The following is a 26,153-nucleotide window of genomic DNA, read 5'->3' as shown; positions in this document are numbered from 1 at the left end:
TGACAGTTTTTACAGGGCATAAATTTTTTCATCATTTTTCCTCAAGTAGGCTACAGTTTCCCATGATATTACATTCATTTCCTCAGCAAACTTTTTCAAATTATTTGCTTTCAAATCTCTAAAGCTCATTTGCTGACCTTTAAATATCTGTCTAGTAGTCACTTTCAAACACGCTAATATTGGGAGGTGATCTGATACAGGGGTTAGTATAACATCCGCATGTGTTGTTCGTATTCTTTCCCCAGTGACGAATACATTATCAATAAGCGTTGCGCTGTGTGTAGAAATTCTTGTTGGAATAGTCGTTACAGGATACAGATTATAAGACAGCATAAGATTTAAAAAATCTAAATTAAAACCTATTAAATTCTTCAAATCATAATTAAAATCTCCCATACAAACATATTCAAGCCTTGAACTATTCACTATATCCATTAAAGATTCAAAACATGCCTAAAATCTTCAAAAGATGCACTCAGTGGTTTATAAATCAGAATAAATAAAATTTTTCATCCAATAACATCCATTTCTAACGATAAACTTTCAAACTTACCTTCAATCCAAATTTCCATATCATCACGAATTTTATACTTGTGTGACTTTCTAACTAAAAAATTGTCCTTCTTTAAAAGATAGATTTATCAGATACACTAATATGGGCACTACTGTGGGTAGTATGGATTTCAAAGCCCGTAGATTTAGTCCATCTATTCCTGCGCTGTTCGACTTAACTGATGCTACAATTTTATTTACCTCATCTGTTGTACACGGTTCAATATTCATTTGGTTCCCATCACCTCGGTTGTCTTCAAACTCCAATGTCGATGGTTGGTCGCTAGGAATTTTGCTTTGGATCCTTTTTCCGATATTCGAAAAATGGTCTGCGAACAGTTCAGCTACTTCAACTGGGTTATCACCAATCCTATCATTCGCTTGAATAGCTATAATTTGTTTTTTCTTTGTCCCTTTTATGACTTCATTTATACCTTTCCAAGTCTTCTTTGGATCATTTTTATTTTCTTCAAAATAAGCTGCATAATAGTTTTTCATTTTTCGCCTCCTTAGAGAGTTTGTTTTATTTCTATATTCTATAAACTGAGCACGATTATCATCATTTGGCTTACTTAAATAATGCTTAAACAGGTAATTTCTATGCTGTATCATATATAAAAGTTTCTTATCAGCCCATGGTTTCCTAGTAGAATTGTTTTTCAGTTTGACAGTTTTTACAGGGCATCAATTTTTTCATCATTTTTCCTCATTTATACCTTTCCAAGTCTTCTTTGGATCATTTTTATTTTCTTCAAAATAAGCTGCATAATAGTTTTTCATTTTTCGCCTCCTTAGAGAGTTTGTTTTATTTCTATATTCTATAAACTGAGCACGATTATCATCATTTGGCTGACTTAAATAATGCTTAAACAGGTAATTTCTATGCTTTATCATATATAAAAGTTTCTTATCAGCCCATGGTTTCCTAGTAGAATTGTTTTTCAGTTTGACAGTTTTTACAGGGCATCAATTTTTTCATCATTTTTCCTCAAGTACAGTTTCCCATGATATTACTTTCATTTCCTCAGCAAACTTTTTCAAATTATTTGCTTTCAAATCTCTAAAGCTCATTTGCTGACCTTTAAATATCTGTCTAGTAGTCACTTTCAAACACGCTAATATTGGGAGGTGATCTGATACAGGGGTTAGTATAATATCCGCATGTGTTGTTCGTATTCTTTCCCCAGTGACGAATACATTATCAATAAGCGTTGCGCTGTGTGTAGAAATTCTTGTTGGAATAGTCGTTACAGGATACAGATTATAAGACAGCATAAGATTTAAAAAATCTAAATTAAAACCTATCAAATTCTTCAAATCATAATTAAAATCTCCCATACAAACATATTCAAGCCTTGAACTACTCACTATATCCATTAAAGATTCAAAACATGCTTAAAATCTTCAAAAGATGCACTCGGGGGTTTATAAATCAGAATAAATAAAATTTTGCATCCAATAACATCCATTTCTAACGATAAACTTTCAAACTTACCTTCAATCCAAATTTCCATATCATCACGAATTTTATACTTGTGTGACTCTCTAACTAAAAAAGCCAGGCCTCCTCTAACCAATACTGAACGACTTCTTGATTCAAGATGATAACCCGGAAAATCGTAAGATGAGAGCAGACTATCCTTACCAAGAAATGTTTCACATAGGCCTAATAACTGGATTTTTTTTTAGAAATAAGAAAATCAACTATTTCATGATAGGAAAATGTAACGTGACAATTACAGCTGCACACAAAATTATCATTTGAAGTTGTGGTTCCTAAGCTATCCATGTTTCTACTCGGTTTCGCTGGTTTAAAACTAGTTTCTGAATTTTCTGACGCTATATCACACAATAAAAGTTCATCAACATCAAATGGCTCACTTTCATACTGCGCCATTTTTGATCTTTCAAAATTCTGATCACTCATCATATTTCAAATATTCATCTCATAATAATAAGAGAAAGATATACTATAACGCTTGAATTTCTAAATGGTAGAAAGAAAATAAAAACATAAATAAAGCAATAAACAAAACACTATAAAAAAGAATAATAAAAGAGTAAACAAATAAGTAAAAAAAGAGAATAAATAAATAAATAAGAAAAAAACAACAAAACAAATATTTATTACACACAGTCAGATATGAATCGAATTTTCTTGACATGGTTTTGACCAAATGGTTTTGCAAGAATCTGGCCGCGATCGGACCATGCATTTTTATTTCCGTATTTTTTTTTAGCTGCATTCAGTAAATCATGTTTCCTTCGTGTAAGTGCTTCGCCAATAAATATACCACTAACCGCCAATGATGCTTTTGCTTTATATACTTTCCGAGCCATTTCTTTATCAGTAAACTTCACTATGACTGGACCAACTTTGTTTATCGAGCTTTCAGACTGGTTGCTCATTCTGACTCTGTAAACGGCTGCCATATCAGAAGTTGTTACGCTAGGTAGGTTAATCTTGTCAGATAAAAGGTGAATCATGGTGGTTTGGAGGTCGAAGTTAGGTTGCTGCCTTAATCCATAAAATACCAAGCTATCCAGTAACGAATCCTGGTCAAAATCATCTAGTTTTACCTCCAGTTTTTCAATTCTTTCTTCTAGATTTTCTATCTGGTTTCTTAACATCTTTAGTGAGTTCTGAATTTTCAAAATTTCGGGTTATATTCAAACGAATCGCATCATAGATTTGCGAAACAATACCATCTACCGATTCTTTCATCGTATTTTGTCCTTTAGCCTTTCCACAACTTTTGAGTTTATGCTTTCCATTAGTTCTCTCTAACTCAGATTCAGTTGCCGCGATTCTGTCTTGTAAATGCGTAGTAGCTGTAGACACTGCTGCAGTAGGCTGATTCTGAGCTTCGGTCTTTATTGCCTGGTAAGGTTTTGACTTAGACTTGTAGACATATGGTGAAGTAGAAAGTTCTGCGAATGCTTTCTTTACAGATTGACTAGGATTTACACTAGCATTTGTATCGTACGTAGATAGATTTGACTCAAGAAGTCGATACTCTTCGTGGGTACCATAGCAAAATACAAAGTATGTTGACTTTCCTTTATTATCCTCCTTTCCAACTTTAATAATTCTAACTGGCCATGGGGGGTAATCTTTGAATTTCGCAAGCACAAGATCAAACTGTCTGAAGACCGGCATCATTAACAGTTGAAATATAAAAATGAAGAAATAAAGTGAACTTTTCTTTAAGCGAGGGCCGTGTCTCGTGCCAGCAGATATAGGATATACCCCAATAAACAAGGGAAGCGTCAGTACCGTTCACCTTATCCCTGCAGCTTAAGGGAGGCCCTCCAGGCAGGTACAACGGCGCTTGCGACGGGGAAACTGCCCCTCTCCTGCTTGCAAATTAGGGTTGTACTCACTGTACTCAATTTCACTAGCTGCGCAATCCAATTAGATTCAGAGTTAAATCCAGTTTAGGTCCTCACAGTTCAAAGACTAAATCAATACAAATAAGAGAACCGAAGTTTCAATTAAATACTGGAAACAAAAATTAAAACAATTAAATTATTCCTGGAGTGGATTACTCTTTACCAAATTCTATGACCAAACTACAACCAGTTGGACCTTTTCAGTTATTAATTAAAAATACTTTTCCACAAAACAAACTTTTCAAAGAAAAGTAAAGAACTCCATTGAACAGAAAATAAGGAAAAATGGAATCAAATAATCTACCAAGCGTAAAACTGCCACAAATCAGTATTAATAAATAAATGAAACCAAAAATGAACAGAAATTAAAATGAATAATAGATTCAAACTCGAAACAAGCAGAAAGTAACATGAGTAGGGCTCATAACCCCTATGCCTTTTCAAGGATAGAAAATGATTTGCACATTACTCAAAAAATACAAATGACTATGTATCTTCAGTTTAATATACATTTGCTGATATTTATTCCTTAAAATCTTAATAATTCTTAATTTATTAAGACTATATAAGTGAAAACATTTAATTTTTTTCGGTAAAGTGCAAATTATGTTTTTTTCTTTGAGAAGACATAGGATTTGTCAGCCCTACTCATGGTACTTTTGCTCGTTTTCAGTTTGACTCGGTTAATTATTGTAATTTATGCTCACTCGTTTTGGGTTTCATTTATTTGTTGATGCTGGTATGTGGTAGTTTATCGCTTGTTCCACAACATATTCCACACGGCCCACAGCCCCTACTCTTTTCTTCCTTAATGATTTAGGTTTAACGGCAATTCCCTCAAGACAGGGTGTTTCCAGGGGGCTTGTTTACTTCAGGGTTTTCTAAGATTGTTGTGTCACAGTTTCTTTTTTAAAAACCTACGGGGCTTCTTTACTTCATGATTACCTTTAGAAACCTACGAGACCCCGATACTTAAACGATAATAACACCTAAGCAAAATAGATCAGGGACGACACATTGATTCATCACAATCTGGTAGGCAGCAGATAGAGGTTCAAATAATAGATTACTGCCATGTTGAAGATGCGCAGCACACAAGTTGTAGGCTCCTTTGAAAGTTTTTTTTTAGTTTTTTACACTGGAAAGCTATGTCAAAACTAGAGGCCTCAAAATTATTAGGCTCCTTCGTTACAACACTATCGAGCTGAGTTGCGAAATTGTGGTTCCGAGACTCTTCGGGATATTTGAACTCGTCAGCAGAATACTGGACCCACTTGTCCTCACTGATATCAGATACCATTTCATTATGTGCTTTCCGATGCTTAGAGTGCGGCTTCCATAATGGGCTAGGGTTTTCTAGGATATTTTTTGCAGTTTCTTTTCGGAGATGTAGACGATGATTGGTGAGTTCTTTATTAAAGTGGCGTTTTGTGAGCATGCGGATGTTACTCACTATACGAGATTCTGGGTGATCACACTCGTTCCATAATTTAAGGCAGAATTTTGTCACATCTTTTGCTTTCACGAGTTCACTGTGTTTTTACCATCTTTTTACATGGGTATTTCACCCTAAGTCTTTTATTTGGAACGGCAGCTTTTTCGGTAGACCTTAAAGCATGGGGTATTTGCGCTAAGCAGATATTGAGTTCAATGACAATTTCCTGATATGGCAATGCCGAGTTCATTTGAAGCAAGTGGAAGCGGATTTTTAATTTTAGACGGATCGCATCGCAACTAGTTTTATATGATTCCTTGTGAACGTCATCCCAATCGCTATATAATTTCCATTTACCACTGACTTTTTCACAGAAGGAGTGTGAAGTAGGGAGGAGGAGGGATAGTGGTAAGCGGTCCGAATAGACCCATCAGCGCCAACTGAAACTATAATATTACTACTATCTTGGGAGTATAATACATTCCAGGTTTGATTCATTTTGGGCCACGGTTATGAACGAGTAGGGACTGTCTTTATTTAATAACTTGCAAGTATCTGATATAACTCCCATCAAGACCTCACTTCTAGGGCTATGGTTATCTTCTAAATTGCAGTTAAAGTCACCAATTGTCGTCACTTGAGAGCCATCCGTTGTTTTCTGAGTTCCCTGCCAATTTTCTTACATGCAAGAGTAAAGTTTTGCTCTGATCTTTCATCACCATAGTCGGTTGGGAGGTAGACATTGATAATTACATGACTGTTAATCTTGATCACTTGATAGAAGGCATTTTGACAAAGTAGGTGCAGTCAAGAAGAGATACTCTGACCAACAATAACTGCACTATCTCTAGAAGGGTGACCCCAAGAGTTAGATTTAGATATAGGTGGGATGAAGTAATGTAGGTAGGAAGAGAATTTCATAATTATTTATTTTTATTTTCAGTCAGAAAATGCTCTTGTAGGCATATCATATCATATTTAGTGGAAAGATCAGATAAAAAGGGTATACAGTAATTTACCATTCATATTCTAAGAGAAAATACTACACATCATTTTGAGGATTGAAGGGGAATAGGGGATATATTACGAGGGAAAGCTGCATGGTAGCAGTTGTGTTCGTTGGATCCACGTTTCAGGCATATAAGAGGTGGTTTGCATGGTTTTTCCTTCTTGCTTGCGTAATCTAGGCTCTCAAAGACTCCAGACTTTTCTCCATTGGTACAGTATTTGGCCAGATGTGATGTCTTCATGACAACGGTGACATCTTCGTGGTAGGAATCGAAATTCTTCAATTTTAAAGAGCTCTAGGCAAATTTTCAGCGGTGCAATAGCTTGGATTAAATTGTTTTTGCTGTAAAATTATAATTTGTGAGCTCGGGTTTTACTACAGCGTCTGGCCTTTTCACAACCTCGAATTAAACTTGGTAGTTCTTCTTTGGATACAGATTCGGGAATTCGCTTAACTATACCAATGTGCTGGGCTTCTTAACTTGGAGCTTCTTAACTTCTTAACTGGGCTTCTTAACTTTCAATAGCTTGGAGTAAATCGTTTTGCTGTAAAAATATAATTTGTGAGCTCGGGTTTCACTACACCGTCTGGTCTTTTCACAACCTCGAGTTAAACTTGGTAGTCTTCTTTGGATACAGATTCAGGAATTAACTTAACTATACCAATGAGCTGGGTTTCTTAACATGCGTCTCGATTTAATGTTATGATGACATAGCTTTTGTGACTGCTTTGGCAGAAGAAAGAGAATTGATGATTACCCTCTTATCAGTTCGGTTACGTTTCTGCAGCATACATTTGACTCGAACCTGAGTAGAAAACAGGTTTTCGACAAACTCCTTTCTAGCCTTAGGAAAGACCGGTGAAGTAGGATGTTTTTTTTACAATGACAGAGTTTAAAGGCATACTTGTCCCTGTGTTATTCTCTGTTTTACCTTGTATAGTGGGTTTTGTGAGAGCAGAATTATTAATATGATCGTGATCGTAAAGGCCGTCAAAGCGACGGCCCATTTCATTTACTTTGACGGTAAGGCATGCTACTATCTCCTCTCCACACGAGGGAACTTCTTGGGGATCTGCTATTACAAAAACAGGGAGCACTTTCTTCTCCTTGGCGCATGCGTTAAGCGTTTTTGTAATACCCATCACATTTTCACTATCCTTGACCACTTTAGAGTAACGGAGCTCAAGGCCAAGATTAGTGGCAATATCGATCATGAAACGCCTGCCGTTTAGGATGTCGTCATGACTAAAGAACTCAATAGTCTTCTTCAATGTGTTATCCAGTTTAACACCATTTTTATATTGTTCGTGATACAAAGTTCAGAACGGCATTATATACGAGTTTGTCAGACATTCTGCTTTTCCTTCGTGCTCTATAGTCACAGGACTATATTCCTGTGAGTTGACAACAATACCTTATGCCAAAATTTAAGATTTGCCCGAGGCATGCTTTAGATAGAATAAATATAGCTTGACGAAAACTAAGTCTGTTAGGTGTTTTGAAAATCAAACAGATAGTAATTAACATAAACTGATATAGTTTTACCACTTCTGCACTAAAACATGAAGGGAAAATGTTCTTGCCACCTATTAATCTGGTAAAGTATTTGTGTTTTAACTAACTAACTAAACTGAACCGTTTAGCGTTGCCATCAACCTGCCTGAATAATTTATGTTAATTTGCCTGACAGACTGCCTAACTGCCTAACTGATTGTTTCTGATTTGAGTTTGACTGATTTGTAACGTGCTATCAATAGAAAAATCTCTGCTCGTAAGAATGGTGCATTGCACTTTAACTATTCAATGGAATAGGGCAAGATTTACATTAGTTCTCCGCTTGACAATGTGAAGGTTATTCTCAATGATAATCTGAGAGATGTTCTTGGTTTCAATCGAAATATAATCAATAGTCGAAGTGCTGGAAGCACCAGCGGGATGGAGTGTGTCATTTTTGCAGACTATCCTCCTGGCTTCTCATTGGACAATTATAGTTTTCCTTGCAAATTATTTGTTGAGACAACGAGAGTTGCTAATACCAATGTCCCCCGTCTACGTATTCTTGAAAGAAAAACGACTCATGAACACATTCACCACTACAATATAAAACATCTGTGAATTGGGTGACCCTGTAGCAATAACAAATGATTTGACTTTGATTACCTGTCATTTTGACATGTTCAGTGAGAAGAATATTGAATATTTTGATCATCTTGGCCTACTTTATACGTTCTACGATCCGCACATTAATAGTTTTCTTGAGCAAAGTGGAAAATCTATTATTCAAAATCGCATGGAAGTACAAGATTTATCAACCAAAAGCTATGGTTTTCATACACTATTATGTTTAATTTTTTGATGTTGCGGATATACTTACAGTGAATTCCTTAGCATTTATGATGATAATCCTCGATTGAACGACTTTCTACTTGAAAATACTCTTTCCTACCTATATATAAATAAATTTTAGTACCCTAGAAGTAAAGTGCTATAAAAATGTTTGTAAATTTTTATTCTAATAAAACTTGTAGGTACAATAAACTCTGTGTCCTTAAGATTTCTGCTTCCACGTATAGGTAATAGTCAGAAACAATAAGTGGTAACAACTCGTCACCATTCAACTTGTATTCATCTTGGCATGCGAAGTCAGGGTCACATTTTCTACAATATAATGTAACTTAATTTGTATTATATCTCTTTGTAAAGTCAATAATATTATTTTGATTCGTATTATAAAATTCACCTGTTTCAATTTGGTTATTTGAAGCAATGTCACATACAAAATTCTCATATGAAGAATCGCTTTCTGTAACCGCCAAATAAAAGTCTGTAGGCTTATAATCATAGTAGCCTGTATCTTCACAGCGATGTCGTACAAACCAGACTCGCTTATTATTCCAGCAATTGAAGCTTAGATTAGGGTTTTCTTCCCAAAACAATTTAAAAACACGACAATATCAGCCTCTTAAAAATAAACTGAAATCATGTTTTGGGTTTTTTGCAATCATGCCAGGGTAACTACTTTCCCATTGATCACATTTATCATAGTGACAGTTGGAGCATAGGAAAGGTCTAATGTGAGAGTCATAAACCTATTCACGACAAGAATAACAGCAAAACATATACAAACATAATGGACACGTGCAAAAAAAATTTCAGTGTTGACAAGATCAGTCAAACTAGTCTTTCCAATTGTTTTAGTAGATTCGGCAAAAGAACTGGCTCATGATTCCCTTACTTGTTGGTAATCACATGTCTATGGAGAAGACATTAGACCGAGTGAGCCGTATCTATTTCATAGAATGAGTACAAAAAGTTTGATAGTACTAAAAGTTATTGTTATAGAGATATAAGTAAATTAAGTTTATTACAGAGATTAGTAAAAGATCGGCATATTACTACAGCATAAGTGTGGGAATATAACTTGCCGTTAAAATAAAGATGTAGATAGATTTTGTGCTGATTAACTAGACAGAAGAAATGATTTCTTTGAAATAGGAATAATAGAAAGATAAATGTGGCAAACGAAAGCTTTGCAACAACTTTTCTCAAAAGGTGTGTTTACTTCCTTTTAATATCTTATGAATTGTAAACGAATCGAATAATTTTTGGGAAAAATTAAGGCTTTTGTGAAAGGAAAAAAATCACTGTTTCCTTTAAATTGGAAATTATCATTTTCCTTTAGGCCTTATGTTCTAACACAAGTTATTTTAAAAGATATTCTTACGATGTTCAAATTTTTTTGTTAGGTGTAGTTATACGAATTTTATGCGAACATAGCGTGCCAATATAAAATGAAATGAAAGTTAAAAGTGTCAATTAGGACAATATTTTCTTGTGTCTTGTTGTTCAGTTTTAGTATCAGTATTATTTTGTGTTCTTATTAAGTGTACCTTTGTTTGAGGATAGAAAATCATTTTTTCACAAACAAGGATTATAGAAAAGGCAATGAGAGACCACGAATCAAATGGGGAGAAAAAATTTTCCTGGACTTAGATTATGCTGATGATTTAAGCATCCTAGATAAAAGTGTGAGCAAAATGAATGAACTTTTAGAGGTTGTGCGAGTTCAGCATACTAGAACAGGTTTAAAAATTAATGTTAAGAACACTAATCACTAAGGCTAGGAATAAGTGAAGATGAATAGGTGACGCTGGGTAACATAAAGACTGATCAAGTGGGCAGCTTCACTTACCTTGGTAGTATTATTAGTAAAGACGATGGGAGCAGTGAAGATGTTAAAAGTAGAATAGCCAAGGCTCAAGGTGTTTTCTTACAGTTCAAAAAAGATTTGGAAGAAAAGGAGGATAAGTCAGCAAACCAGTATTAGAAGTTCTCGTCCCGTAAGGGAGGATGTCATAAAGAAAGATTTAAAGGAAATGGTGACTTCCTGGGAGGGTGTAAAGAGGGAGGCTTTGAATGGATTTGGATGGAAGTGGAGCGTGCGTATCTGTGTTGGCCTCGGGTGGCTTGGTGTAGCCATAAGTTACTAGTAATAGTAGTAAATATTCATTAAGATCTTCCCCTTAATTCATTTCAGCTTGTGCAGTAGCAATAGTTGTAGTATCAGTAGTGGCCTTAGTAGCAGTGTACCTAATAGGTTACATATTTTTTTAAAATTATTGATTGGTAACGGTCCCCCCACCTAGGTCCACCCTCAATGACGTACTGAGCCCTCGTATAAAAACTTCCTTGTTTTAAGTGTTTGTTATTTAGTTACAAGTGGACCTTATCTGAGATATTTAGGAAGTATGTCATGACCTTGGAATTGCTGACGACCTGGACTTTTTGGCCTACAAAATTAATGACTTTCACCCCGTCCCGCTGCCTAAAACCTCGCAGAAAGTAAATTTGATTGTACTAAAACCCCAAGGGCCATGGCAACTCGTAACAAAAAGGAAAATTCATATTTTTATTTAATTGTCATTACATAGTCGTAAAATAAACATTACATACCACAATCAAAGAGAAACACAAATCACAAAAATATACTTCTTTGCTCCAATGCCAGCCTGAGAAATCGTCCAAGATTTTTAATGATTTTCAAACATCCATTCCTCATTACATTCACCAGCCACTTTTCATCAAAATCAAACTTTCCATACACTTCATCTCTAAACTCATTCAGTTTTACAAACTCACACATTAAATGGCCCACAGTTTCATCCATACTTCCATACATGGCGGAAAAATAAGGACCATCTTGTCCTCTCCTCCTCCCTAAATAATTCCTTTATAATTTTATAATTTTAATTAATTATTTATAAGTCTGAGTAGTAACGATAGTGAAAACAAATGTGAGATATTATAATTACAGCATTCTAACATTAACTAGCATTAGCTCTTGAAAGCTTAAGAAAAGCGCTACTTACCAATTGTAAAAAAAAAGGAAAAATGAAAGCAAGCTTGGCTGAGTTGCCCTTTGTTTGATTACAAAGTCTTCGGCTGATAAATTAATTCAAGCTCTTAGGCCACAAACGTAGGTTTAGTTATCACATTCTGTTGAAGGCATTATATTTTGAATCTCGCGTCGGAGTCTGCTTTTTTATTTTTTGTTGTTTTTTTATCCGCTGTAGCCTTTTATTACCCCTATTATGGAAATAACACCCGTATTTACTGTAAATATTTAAGATCTGTAGCAGACTTTACATATTTATGGCGTTTTCTGTAAAGTACACAATTTGTTATAACACGGTAGAAAATGTATAAGGATTGTATCCTGCTATTTATTTTAGATAATTTCTCTGGGTATTAATTTCGAATTTCTATATTTACTTCAATAAAATATACCTTTCTTATTAATTTTCATAAGGTCAGATTATAAAATGTGACAGCTAATTTCCGTTGACTGAGAAAATTTAAAATGTACTTGTCTTATACAATTTTTGCAGAGATCTAAAATCGAGACATTGATAATTCTTATTTCTTGTAATTTGGGCTTCGAAATTCAAAAAGGTGAAATAACAAAGTTCGAGCCATCTTAGCTGAGTGACTAGTACGTTAGACTGGAAATCCTTTGTCCGTGAGGACAAGGGCTCATATCCTGGTGTCACTGCTTATTTGGTATGGAACGGGGATTCGGTGGCGACGACCCAGCTCTAAATAGGTACCTGGAGAAATCTGTGGAAGGTAAACAAGAAGGGTGTCCGATGGCGAAGGATGGCTGGCCCCTTGCCCCCCCCCCCCATTGCACTCCCTGGCTGAAGGGCCAGGAAGTCACCCCATTGGGAAGATCAGCAACCCCAGTAGGAACTAAAAAGTTCAGTAACGTTCACTTAACCTTTAGTTTTCGTTGCGATGCTGTTGAATTAAAAACAATGGCAAAGTGGACACAAATATTGTTTTTTCTGAGTATTTTAATGAAGGCAAGATACTTTAGGGACTTTCAAAATAGATGTACGGTAGTCAAAGAAGTAGAATGTAGGTAGCAAATCCTGGATATCGAAATACAGAGTTTAATATGCACATCAGATTCCCTTAGGTAATTCTTTGAAGCTTCTTGTACCAGATTACATAAAAAAAACTAGTTTTTTTAACTGAAAGTAAGGAGCGACATTAAAACTTAAAACGAACAGAAATTACTCCGTATATGAAATGGGTTGTCCCCTCCGCAATCCCTCGCTCTTTACGCTAAAGCTTATAATTGTTTTAAAAAGCAGACTTGTGGCAAAGAGTCAAACTTGCTATAGGGTTATCTGATGCGTCGAATGCCATGGTGTGATTTTCGTTAAGATTCTGTGACTTTTAAGGGGTGTTTTCCCCTATTTTCTAAAACAAGGCAAATTTTTTCAGGCTCGTAACTATTGATGACAAAGACTAACTTTGATGAAACTTATATATTAAAATCAGCATGAAAATTTGATTCTTTTGATGTATATTTTAGCATTAAAATTCCGTTCTTTAGAGTTTCATTTACTATTGAGCCGGGTCGCTCCTTACTACAGTTCGTTACCACGAACTGTTTGATATTATAAAAGTAAATTGATTTTAATTTAAGTTTTACAGTTTAAATTAAATTAAAATTATAATTTCCCTATCTGGTCGGATAAACTCATTTTCAGACAGTTTTATGTGTTACTGTCGGTGATTCACATGAATAGAATGTTTGGGAGAAGTTGAGATTTATGTCTCGTTCTTATTTTGTCCGTGTTCGGACCATGGTAATGAAGCTTAAAAAGAAATGTGTACTCTGAGAACTCATGGTTAGAAGGATATCCGAAAAATAACTGATACCAATTCAGTTTTAGAAATAAAAAAAAAATAAGTCAAAGGATTCTAAAAATAGAACGAACACTAATCAAATGACAACGCAACGCCGATCAATATTCGGTTGCGCGCCGCCAACAATTTTTTCTTGGCGCTAGCAATTATGCTAGGTGGCAACGCCGGTTAGTATCACTGGGTCTACCACTGGCTGGCATAATTGCGTGCGCCACCACCTAAATTTATTTTGGCACGGCTTCAGGGAGCACATGGAATACTCGTCTTGATTCTAGATTTTGCTCGACATAACCACTCGTTTGGCGCTTTATATGACTTGAAAATTCTCTTTTAAGTTTCTGTACGATTTTTTGTTTATTATTTTTACAAGTTTTTTTTCTTATCATTATTTTGATCATTTGTCTTGGCAAAGCTGGAGCTGATCTAGTTTCTGCTGCGCAATCAAAGTAGATTCTGATAATTTATTGCAATCTTTCCCAGTCTCTCTCTCTCTTTCTCTCTCTCTCTCTCTCTCTCTCTCTCTCTCTCTCTCTCTCTCTCTCTCTCTCTCTCTCTCTCTCTCTCTCTCTCTCTCTCGCTGTCACTCTATTTTTCTCTTTCCCTATCTCTCTCATTCTTTCTCCCTCTATAAATCTCCCTATTATCTATTTCTCCCTCTATTTCTTCCTCTTTTTTTATGTACTAGTGCCTAAGTAGTATTTTTAACTTCCCCTTACTTAAAAAAAATCTTTCTTTTACATGCCTTGGTGCCTTTGTGGCGATTCATTTTGTTTGTTGTTGGAAAATGTATCTTATCTTGTCGATAAGCACTTACTTTATATTTCCCTTGAGTTTATGTATTTTCACTTATATTCATATGATTTTTTCAAAACAAACAAAAATAAAGATAAATGTATTCACTAATTTAAGTCTCAATAAAGGTTGGTTAATTTCTAGACAGTAAATAATCGTACACGGGATAATGCTCCCCTTGAATCGTCGAAGGCTTCTCTCTCGCTGAAAAATTGATAATCAGGTGTGTTCATTTATGCTCATATTTTCATAAAAAAGAGTTCAAACTTGTGCCCACATTACCATAAGAGAGTTTACCGGAAATCTCGAATAAAATTCTAACATTTTGATAAAAGTTTCTGTGATCTTAGGCCCAATTTGTGTAACCTCTTTCTGGAAAACTTCTTTTTTAGAAAAACATTTGTAATTAACTTATGTTTACTTTTAGTTGAGATTGTTTTTCTTGGTTAATAAAAGTGATTTTTCTAGCTTGTTGGGTTTTTCTGCTCAAGACTTAGGGTTTTGGCTTCCTACTTTACTATTGGACAGAAATTTTGCAAGAAATTTTAATTATGCACTTACTATATAATTTTGGATGGATGAAGATGTGGAATATTATCAATAGATTTAAAAATTGAATCGATCCTGGCCCTTATCCTGTTACAATCTTGAATATAGACAAATATTGAGCCAAAGATTCAATATTTCTCTACTAGTAATATTCATATTTATCCGCTTTAAATTAAGCAGCTTAACATTTTCTTTTTCGAAGGATTATTGTTTCTCACTAGAAGCATTAATTTGTCTATCCTCTTTTGCATCCACATTTTGAGGGAACATTATATTCAATTTCCATTTTGTTTCTAGGTCTTATGAGAAATTTCAGGAATAATACTGGCAAACAATTCCTCTCTGTAATAAACGTTGCGGATAAGCTCATTATTCCAGATACGGTAAAAGAAGACAATGCCGTTCTAATATCCACGGACAGGATTAGAAACTCATCTCATAGAATGCATAAAACCGACGAAATAGAAGTGGAATTCATGAAAAGATTTAGAGATGAGGTGGTGAGGCAAACACTTTGTGGTATACAGAAGAAACTTTTAAAAAAAGATCTTTTTCGCTACAAAGCCTGAATAGTTTGCTCTCAAACAAAGGACGAACATGTTTATGACTTTTCTTATCTTCATAAATCTGATATTGAAATTTTGTCATTTACTAAAGAAGAAGATATTAGTGATTGTTAGAAAAAAGTCTGACCCTTTATATTTTAATAAGATTGGACACATACAGTAAAAAGAAATATAAGAAGAAAAGATAAAATGACAAAATTATTACATTCGTCCGTTGTAGAAATATAAAGATTGTATTTATTACATTCAGATCACGAAGAAGAAAATCCCATTAATTTTCTTGTGAAAACGTTTCAAATTCATAGTAGCTGTACTGTCTCTGAAGATAATCAGAAAATACTGAAGATTACTAACGACCACAGAAAAGAACTTTTGAATAGCAATATGGTTACGTTGGAAAAGAAACTAGGAAAAAGTGATGCCCAAAATCCATCTACCATTATTCAGCAAGCCATTCAAATCGTTGTATAAGAGAGATTTCTTATCCAAGAAACATTATAGCGGTGAGAGGATCCATTTCACAATAGAAGATAAAGAATTATTAAACAGTAACAATAATATAAGGTGACACCAAAAAAACGTAGAATACGATAATGACCTGAAATATAAATAGCTCTTAGATCTTCTGTGGAAAAGTGGAGAGTAAAAACAGCTTATTGTCCCTTAATTCTCCCATTTTGTTTTTTCGTTTAAATAAATTTCCATTGTAAAAAGATAATATTAAAAACACAGAAAATACAAGTTAAGAACACTCAAATAAATTAAATTTTGACCCCCAGGGAGGCAAAGTGGAAGAGATTTGCATCGAATTTCTAGAGATCGGAAGCACTTAATCACTTTTATACTGATTGAAGATAAACTCAGCTCCAGTCGAAACCATCTTTTTGAGAATATTATAGATGACAAATGGATAAAGGAAATAGACTGCTTTATGAGAGAAAGTTAGAATCCTGTTCAAAACGGAAAAATGTGGAAATGGAAAGTTTTTCACTCCGTAGACGACCTCATTAGGTTCCATGTAATTTAGAAAAGTTTAGATTTAAAAGCGGAAAAGATGCTAATGCTAGTTCAGGATCAATACGAAGTCGAAGAGTCAAAAGATTTCAACTTACATAGAAACCATCACCTTGAATTGATGTCGACTGCAAAAAAAAAATTGTGTTACTGCACCGACCCAAGGAAATTACTCACCAACTGTCTAAAAATATGTGAAGATGTAGCTGGAATAAACCCAAAACGCCACCAAACTGCTGGAAATTATGAACTCGAACTATGAACGGAAACTATGAACTATGATAATACCATCTCCAGAAAAACAGTTCTTTTTATTGTTTTATTTTTCTTGACTACATGCTTGCATAAACCATAAGAGAGTTTTACAAACGTCAAAAGCACATTTCTAGAATGTATTTCGGCACAATTTATTGATATTTATTGTTTTAATTTATTGATAATTAAAAATGAAACAGAAATAAGGAAATTCAAAAGGCTTATTTGTTTCATCTGAACGATAATCACCTAAATCAAAATTATCTTTCAAAAACCACAGCAAGAAAGATAAATTTTATTATATTGTAAAATCCACCAGTAATACTTGCTCAACTAAAAAAATCGGCAGTGGAGCAAGGACTGATAAACTGCAGATTATCTTCAGATTATTATAATAAAAAAGACTAAAGAAACTTCAGACTATTATAATAAAAAAGAAATTTCAGATAATCTATGTGTTTTGTAAAGAAGTCACATGAGGTCCCTCTCACCTGATCGAGCTTTTGGTGTCAACCATTTCAGAAATATTTCAAACAAAAAATAGAATTTGAGAAATGGAAGAAAGTAACAATCCTAAATGCATTATGAGTTGTAAAATTCAGAACTAATTAAAATAAGAATGTCTTTTTCTCGTTCCTTCGCCTCATTTAGATATTTGTTTTCCAAACATAAGGTAATAGAAAAAAAAAGAAAAACAGTAGATAAGTTAAGCTATGTTGAAAAAAGTGTTGGAGTAAACGATGCCCTTGACAAAACTTAAAAAACGCCTGAAGGCTCAAAATCTACATTTCTTTATTCCCTCGTACCTATTTCTTCCTTAAAGAGTCTAATAGTTATTCTTGTATACGATCAGCAGAATTGTATAGCTCTTGCAGTTAGATAACCAACTGCCATAAAAACACGAAAAAATTAAAACATCATCTAAATCAAAAGCTTAAATCAACATTCAATGTCAATTTGGCTCAAGCTTCAAGATTCACCAACGTCAAAAAGGTTACAACGGTGAAGAGCAATTCATACAGTGAAAGTGTGTGAAAATTGTTTGACCACCGCTAAAGGCCTGTCGAATGTATCTATGAAATCTATGTTCAAATACGTTCAGAAATATTTGACAAAATGTATCAGAAATGCTAGACAGACTACAAGAAAAGAAAAAAATAAATAAAAATCGATTGGTAGTCACCAGGACTAAAACAGATCTATCGTAATTTACAACGACCATTGTCCTTTGTTTACCTCCAATTATTAATGAAACTCTACATTCAAAATTGTAAGCATGGGAAAAAATGAGCGTGGGAAGGGGCCTAAGTGCCCTCCAATTTTTTGTTCACTTAAAATGGCACTAGAACTTTTAATTTCCGTTATAATGAGCCATTTCACGACATTTTAGGACCACTTGGTCGATACTATCACCCTGGGGAAAAAACCTTTTTTGTAGTTAGGAGCTTTAAACTTCTACGATAGGGTTCTCTAATACGTTGAATGCGATGGTGTGATTTTTGTTAAGATTCTATGACTTATAGGGGGTGTTTCCCCCTATTTTCTAAAATAAGCCAAATTTTCATAGGTTCGTAACTTTTGATGAGTAGAGTTAAATTTGATAGTACTTGTATGTTTAAAATCAGCATAAGAATCCAATTCTTTCGATGTATCCATCCGCTTTTTAGAGTTTCGTTTAATATTGAGCCGGGTCGCTCCTTACTACAGTTCGTTACCACGAACTGTTTGATCAACTTTGATAGGAAGGCAACCAGTCCCCTTCCACCCCTGTTTTAACTGTCTTTCCCTAAAAGACATCGGATCAAAATTTTGAGATAGTCGCATCACTTAAAAGGGTTCATAAGTCAAATAATAATGCTTCCAGAGCTGATATAATCCCTTTAGCCCTTCCCCCAGGCAAGGGATCTAATTTATGGAAGCTGCTCATTGCTTATATATAAGGTTAATTATTGAGTGCTCATTGCTTATATATAAGGTTAATTATTGAGAAAAGAGATGATGAATGGCCCTGGGTTTCCAAAACATTTTAGGGCATTAAGGTAAACTTTCAGAAAATCTTGAGAGGGACATTGAACAAAATTAAAGCCCCTTTTGTGTTTCGGTTGTGAATAGGGCGTATCAACAATATACAAGGAACGGCTAAGGGAATTAATCAAAACTTTCCGTGTATTCTAGTGGGTGTTGAAGAGTGATAGGAGGGCAACCATCCCTCTCTGCCTTGCAGTCTTTGGAGGCCCCCTTCTCAGCATTGATCGAAATTTCGAAAAGTCATTTTGTCCAAAATAGTCAAAAGTTTAATAACTATGACTGCAGTGATACCTGGAATTCGGTTGTAAATTATACAATGTGTATCATGTCAAACAGTTCGTGGTAACGAACTGTAGTAAGGAGCGACCCGGCTCAATAGTAACCAAAACTCTAAAAAAAGGAATTTTGATACCAATAGCTACATCAAAAGAATCGCATTTTAATGCTGGTTTTAAATATATAAGTTTCATCAAGTTTAGTCTTACCCATCAAAAGTTACGAGCCTGAGAAAATTTGCGTTATTTTAGAAAATAGGGGGAAACGCCCCTAAAAGTCATAGAATCTTAACGAAAATCACACCATCAGAATCAGCGTATCAGAGAACCCTACTGTAGAAGTTTCGAGCTCCTATCTACAAAAATGTGGAATTTTGCATTTTTTGCCAGAAGGCAGATAACGGATGCGTGTTTATTTGTTTTTTTGTTTTTTTGTTTGTTTTTTTTTTTTCTTTTTCCCAGGGGTGATCGTATCGACCCAGTTGTCCTAGAATGTTGCAAGAGGGCTCATTCTAACGGAAATGAAAAGTTCTAGTGCCCTTTTTAAGTGACCAAAACAGTGGAGGGCACCTAGGCCCCCTCCCACGCTAATTATTTTCCCAAAGTCAACGGATCAAAATTCTGAGATAGCCATTTTATTCAGCGTAGTCGAAAAACCTTATAACTATGTCTTTGGGGACGACGTACTCCCCCACAGTCCCCGTGGGAGGGGCAACAAGTTACAAACTTTGACCTGTGCTTACATATAGTAATGGTTATTGGGAAGTATACAGGCGTTTTCAGGAGGATTTTTTTTTTGGTTTGGGGGAGGGGTTGAGAAGAGGGGGATATGCTGGGGGAACTTTCCTTCGAGAATTTGTAATGGGAGAAGAAAATTTCCATGAAGGGAGAGCATGATTTACTAGCATTATTTAAAAAAAAAACAATTAAAAAATAAATGTGAAAAAGCTTTTTCAGCTGGAAGTAAGGAACAGCAATAAAACTTAAAACAAGCAGAAATTATTACCCATTTGAGGGGCTCACCTCCTTCTAATACCTCGCTTTTTACGCTAAAGCATTTTTAGTAATTTCAACTACTTATTCTACGGCTTTTGTGATTCAGGGGGTCATTCTTAATGAATTGGGATAAAATTTAAGCTTTAGTGTAAAGAGCGAGGTACTGACGATGGGGCGAATCCCCTCATATATGTAATAAAAACATGAGAAAACAAAAGTTCTTTACGTAAGCTAATTTATAAGTTACGTAAATCTTTTACCAATAAATAGATTCGTAAAAAATTAAAAGTTCTAGTTGCTTTTTTAATTAACCAAAAAATCGGAGGGCAACTAGGCTTCGTCCCCCGCTCTTTTTTTCTCAAAATCATTCGATCAAAATTATGAGAAAGCCATTGAGCCAAAAAAAAAAAAATATGCAAATTTCGTTTTAATTATTCCTCTGCGGAGAGCCAAAATCAAAACATGCATTGATTCAAAAACGTTCAGAAATTAAATTAAAAAAAAAAAAGTTTTTTTAACTGAAAGTAAGGAGCGACATTAAAACTTAAAACGCACAGAAATTACTTCGTATATGAAAGAGGCTGGTTCCTCATCAACACACCGCTCTTTACGCTAAAGTTTTTTACTGTTTTAAAAAGAAGAATTGAGAGAAAGAGTCAAACTTTAGCGTAAAGAGCGGGGCGTTGATGAGGAAGCAGCCTCTTTCATATACGAAGTAATTTCTGTGCGTTTTAAGTTTTAATGTCGCTCCTTACTTTCAGTTAAAAAAACTTGTTTGTTTTATTTAATTTGTATGCAGGATTGATCAGTGCGAGTAGGGAGGGAGAATTTTGATCCAAGTTTTTTCCTGCAAAGATGGTGGTGTTAAGGTGAAATTTTGGGGAATGCTAAAAGTGATGGAACTATATCAAAAGACACTGTCTGCAGCCTGTTTATAAAACGGGTGTATGTTTAGTATTTTCAAAGGGATTGAGGGTATTAACTTCTAACTTTCAGGGCATGTTGAGGGAGATGTTGAACAGTGATCGAGGTGCAGCCACCCCCCCCCCCAGTCTTTAGGTACCTCCTGCTTCAACCATGATAGATGTTTCTAAAAGTCATTTTGTTCAAATTTGTCTAAAGTGCTAACATTTACACTTAAAGGGTGGTCATGCTTCCAGCAACCACCAGAGTAAGAAATTTAAATCATACAACTTGCCCATTTTTGCATGCAGGATTTATTATTGGGAATGTGCTGAAGGGTATGTTGAACTAAATAAAAAAAAATATTAAAATGGGGTACCTGTAAAATGTTAGGAAAGGGTAAGAGTATTAACTTGAAACATAGGGGGCCATTGCTACTGCTACTGTGACTAAACTGCTACTACTACTACATATCAGTAATACGTCAAGGACAGTAGAAGATATTAAGTTGAAACTTCTGGGGAATGTTGAAGAGGATATTTAAAAAGGATAAAAGGGTTCCTCCCCACTTGCCCTATCTATATGGGCTATGAATTATGTAATTTACCAGTTTTTTACATACAGTATTTACCACTGGGAAAGGAGAATATATGATCATGGGTGTGTCCGAAAAAGCTAAGGGCATTATGGTGAAACTACAACGCATGTTGAAGGGGGTGCTGAATTAAGCAAAAAAAATAATTCGGTACGCATCCATGCTACCAAAAGGAGGCATCTGCAATATCTTAGGAACGGCCGAGGGTATGGACTTGGAAGTTTCAGAGCCACTACTACTGCTACTGCTACGGCTACATCTGCAACTAGTTACAACTGGAACTTTGACTACATTCAAATGCGACTGCGACAGCTTGCAACTGTGTTAGGTTCGCTCAGAAATATTGAACTACCTGCTCTAACTATACAGGCTTCAATGGCTGAGCAATTGAGTGAAACTGTTTAGCTTCTCATCTTCAGATATTGTACGCTCAAAGACACTGCAGCTTTTATCATGACTTGGATAAAATTATGACGATAGTTTTTAACGAAAGTGGAATAAAAATCAAAGCTTAAATTGTCTGTCAGGGATACGGTTGGAATCACCGGAACTACTAAAGGTTCAAAAAATGCAACTGCATGGCTCTTAAAGTGCCGAATGTCTTAAAAATTGAACCTGTGGTATATCGTCTACGTGACAAAAAAAAACGAAGAGATTCTAGTAGATTTTTATGAAGGTAAACACTATCAGATAGATCGAATATTAAAAAGCCAAATCGCAAGAGTAAGCGATAGCTCTTAGTTTACTGACTTTGGTAAACCTCTGGTTTCGATTATTGAATATCTGCTGAAAACATCAATAATACTCAGCTTTAATGGTTTCTATGTGACATTTTGTGGCCAATTTTTTTTATCATCTCTATAATGATTTCAACAAAATCATTTGTTTTGGACTAAATTCTACACCCTCACCCCCACACCTTAAAATTTCATGAAATACATTAAATTACCCTGGTCAGCTGAATTCCCAAGAATGCAAATGATATTCTTAGAAAGGGAAGGACAAAGGCATTAAGTGAGACCCAATTGATTGTCAATTTCCCAGGGAAAGATTCTTGGAACTCTTCCATTCCACTGGATACCCCAAAACCATCAAACCAGACAAATCAGTATAGCAAAATGAATAAATTACGTCATTCCATAGAAGGATGCCAGGTGCAGTAATATTGCCTTCCTGTTTAACTATTCTTCAGAAGAGATAAGCATTTTTATCACTTTCTCAATTGATAGTGGAGAAAATTATTCTCATTGATAATTTGAAAGATTTTTTCGGTTTTAATATAAAATAATCAAAGGTAAAAGCAAGAGCTAAGAGCTCATATGGCACTTGTGACGAGGCATGAAGAGCTAAGAGCAAAGAGATCATATGGTATGAGCTATAACAAAATTCTATGAATCAATAGATTGATTTAAAAGGAAAAATAAGAAGCTTAATGCCGGTCAGGATTTAAAATAAGGACTCTGAATCACGATGTCCTTCTAAATATCAAAATTCATGATCCGATCACCCACTCGTATGTTATAAACACCTAATTTTTTCTAATTTTTCCTCTCCCTTTAGCCCCCAAGATGGTCAAATCTGGGAAAACGACTTTATCAAGTCAATTTGTGCAGCTCCCTGACACGCCTACCAATTTTCATCGTCCTAGCTCGTCCAGAAACACCAAACTCGCCAAATCACTGAACCTTTCCCCCCAACTCCCCCAAAGAGACCGAATCCAGTACGGTTCCGTTAATCACGTATCAAGGACATTTGCTTATTCTATCTACCAAGCTTCATACCGATTCCTCCACTCAAAATGTTTTCCAAGATTTCCCCCTCCAACTCCCCCCAATGTCAAAAGATCTGGTTGAGATTTGAAATAAGAGCTCTGAGACATGAATTCCTTCTAAATATAAAATTTCATTAAAATCCGATCACCTATACGTAAGATAAAAATACCCCAATTTTAACGTTTTCCAAGAATTCCGGTTTCCCCCTCCAATCCCCCCAGTGTCACAGGATCTGGTCGGAATTTAAAATTAGAGCTTTAAAGCACAAGATCCTTCTAAATATCAAATTTCATTAAGATCTAGTCAGCCTTTCGTAAGTTACAAATACATCAACTTTCAAAATAACCCCCCCCCCCCGCACCTCCACAAAAGAGAGCAGATCCGGTTATGTCAGTCACTTATCTTAGACAGGTTTTTATTCTTCCCATCCAGTTTCATCCTAATCTCACCGCTTTAAGTATTTTCAAAGATTTCCGGTACCCCCCAACTGCCCCCCCCCCCAATTACGCTGGATTCGGTTGAGATTTAAAATAAGAGGCCTGAGTTACGAGGTCCTTCTAAATATGAAATCTCATTAAGATCCGATCACTCCTTCGTAAGTTGAAAATCCGTCATTTTTTCTAAATTTTCAGAATTACCCCCCCCCCCCCAAAAAAAAAAAGAGCGGATCCGTTCCAATTATGTAAATCACGTATCTAAGACTTCTGCTTATTTGTCCCACCAAGTTTCATCCCGATCCCTCCAATCTAAGCGTTTTCCATCATTTTAGGTTCCCCCACCCCAAACTTCCCCCAATGTCACCAGATCCGGTCGCAACTTAAAATAAGAGCTTTTTGACACGATATCGTTCTAAATATCAAGTTTCATTGAGATCCGATCACCCGTTCGTAAGTTAAAAATACCTGTGTTTTCTAATTTTTCAGAATTAACCCCCCCCCCAACTACCCCAAAGAGAGCGGATCCATTTTGGTTATGTCAATCATGTATCTAGGACTTGTGCATATTTTTCCCACCAAGTTTCATCCCGATCCCTCCACTCTAAGTGTTTTTCAAGTTTTAGGTTTCCCCCTCCCAACTCCCCCCACCCAATGTCACCAGATCCGGTTGGGATTTAAAATAAGTGCTCTGAGACACGATATCCTTCTAAATATCAAATTTCATTTAGATCCAATCAACCGTTCGTAAGTTAAAAATAACTCATTTTTTCTAATTTTTCAGAATTAACAACCCCCCCCCCCAACTGCCCCAAAGGGAGTGGATCTGTTAGACAGGTTTTTATTCTTCCCATCCAGTTTCATCCTGATCTCAGCGCCTTAAGTATTTTCTAAGATTTTCGGTTCCCCCCCCAACTGCCCCACCCCCCAATTACGCTGGATCCGGTTGAGATTTAAATTAAGAGACCTGAGTTACGAGGTCCTTCTAAATATGAAGTCTCATTAAGATCCGATCACTCCTTCGTAAGTTAAATATACGTCATTTTTTTCTAATTTTTCAGAATTAATCCCCCCACCCCAGTAGAGCGGATCCGTTCCAATTATGTAAATCACATATCTAAGACTTCTGCTTATTTTTCCCACCAAGTTTCATCCCGATTCCTCCAATCTAAGCGTTTTCCTTCATTTTAGGTTCCCCCACCCCAAACTTCCCCCAATGTCATCAGATCTGGTCGGGACTTAAAATAAGAGCTTTGAGACACGATATCCTTCTAAATATCAAATTTCATTGAGATCCGATCACCCGTTCGTAAGTTAAAACCACCTGATTTTTTTTATTTTCACAATTAACCCCCCCCCCCCAACTACCCCAAAGAGAGCAGATCCGGTCCGGTTACGTCAGTCACGTATCTTAGACAGGTTTTTATTCTTCCCACCCAGTTTCATACTGATCTCACCGCTTTAAGAATTTTCTAAGATTTCTGGTTCCCCCCAACTGCCCCCCCCCAATTACGCTGGATCTGGTTGAGATTTAAAATAAGAGATCTGAGTTTTGAAGTCCTTCTAAATATGATGTTTCATGAAAATCTGATCACTCCTTCGTAAGTTAAAAATACGTCATTTTTTCTAATTTTTCAGAATTAACCCCCCCCCCAGTAGAGCGAATCCGTTCCAATTATGTAGATCACTAAGACTTCTGCTTATTTTTCCCACCAATTTTCATCCCGATCCCTCCAATCTAAGCGTTTTCCATCATTTTAGGTTCCCCCACCCCAAACTCCCCCCGCCAATGTCACCAGATTCGGTCGGAACTTAAAATAAGAGCTTTGAGACACGATATCCTTCTAAATGTTAAATTTCATTGAGATCCGATCACCCGTTCGTAAGTTAAAAATACCTCATTTCTTCTAATTATTCAGAATTACCCCCCCCCCCCCCCAACTACCCCAAAGAGAGCGGATCCGTTCCGGTTGTATCAATCATGTATCTAGGACTTCTGCTTATTTTTCCCACCAAGTTTCATGCCGATCCCTCCACTCTAAGTGTTTTGCAAGTTTTAGGTTTCCCCCTCCCAACCCCCCCCCCCCCAAATGTCACCAGATCCGGTCGGTATTTAAAATAAGAGCTTTGAGACAAGATATCCTTCTACATATCATATTTCATTGAGATATCAAGTGCCATAAAAATCAGTAGGAACGATCATTGAATTTACGCCAGTTATGCACCAAGTTTCTCCCTGTACCGTTGTATTTATGTATGCATCATTCGTTGAGCCTTCCAGGATTGGTAATAGCAATTTCACACTCCTATATATTATTGAAAGGAAATAAAACTAAATATCACGCTCACCGCTACAATATAAGACA

General features: G+C 35.6%; 1 long non-coding RNA gene across 1 annotated transcript in view; it reads left to right on the top strand.

Moving 5' to 3' along the window:
* LOC136029051 (uncharacterized) overlaps nt 1-16,873 on the top strand; it is a 66,166-nt gene extending 49,293 nt beyond the window's left edge. The window contains exon 4 of the long non-coding RNA XR_010617961.1: nt 15,247-16,873. This is a non-coding gene — a long non-coding RNA (uncharacterized LOC136029051). The remainder of the gene's footprint in view (nt 1-15,246) is intronic.
* Nucleotides 16,874-26,153: the final 9,280 nt, after the last annotated feature.

The sequence above is a fragment of the Artemia franciscana genome, chromosome 1, assembly GCF_032884065.1.
Source record: "Artemia franciscana chromosome 1, ASM3288406v1, whole genome shotgun sequence".
Classification (NCBI taxonomy): domain Eukaryota; kingdom Metazoa; phylum Arthropoda; class Branchiopoda; order Anostraca; family Artemiidae; genus Artemia; species Artemia franciscana.
Note: the sequence above shows the minus strand (reverse complement) of the source record. Positions and strands in the feature narration are given on the sequence as shown.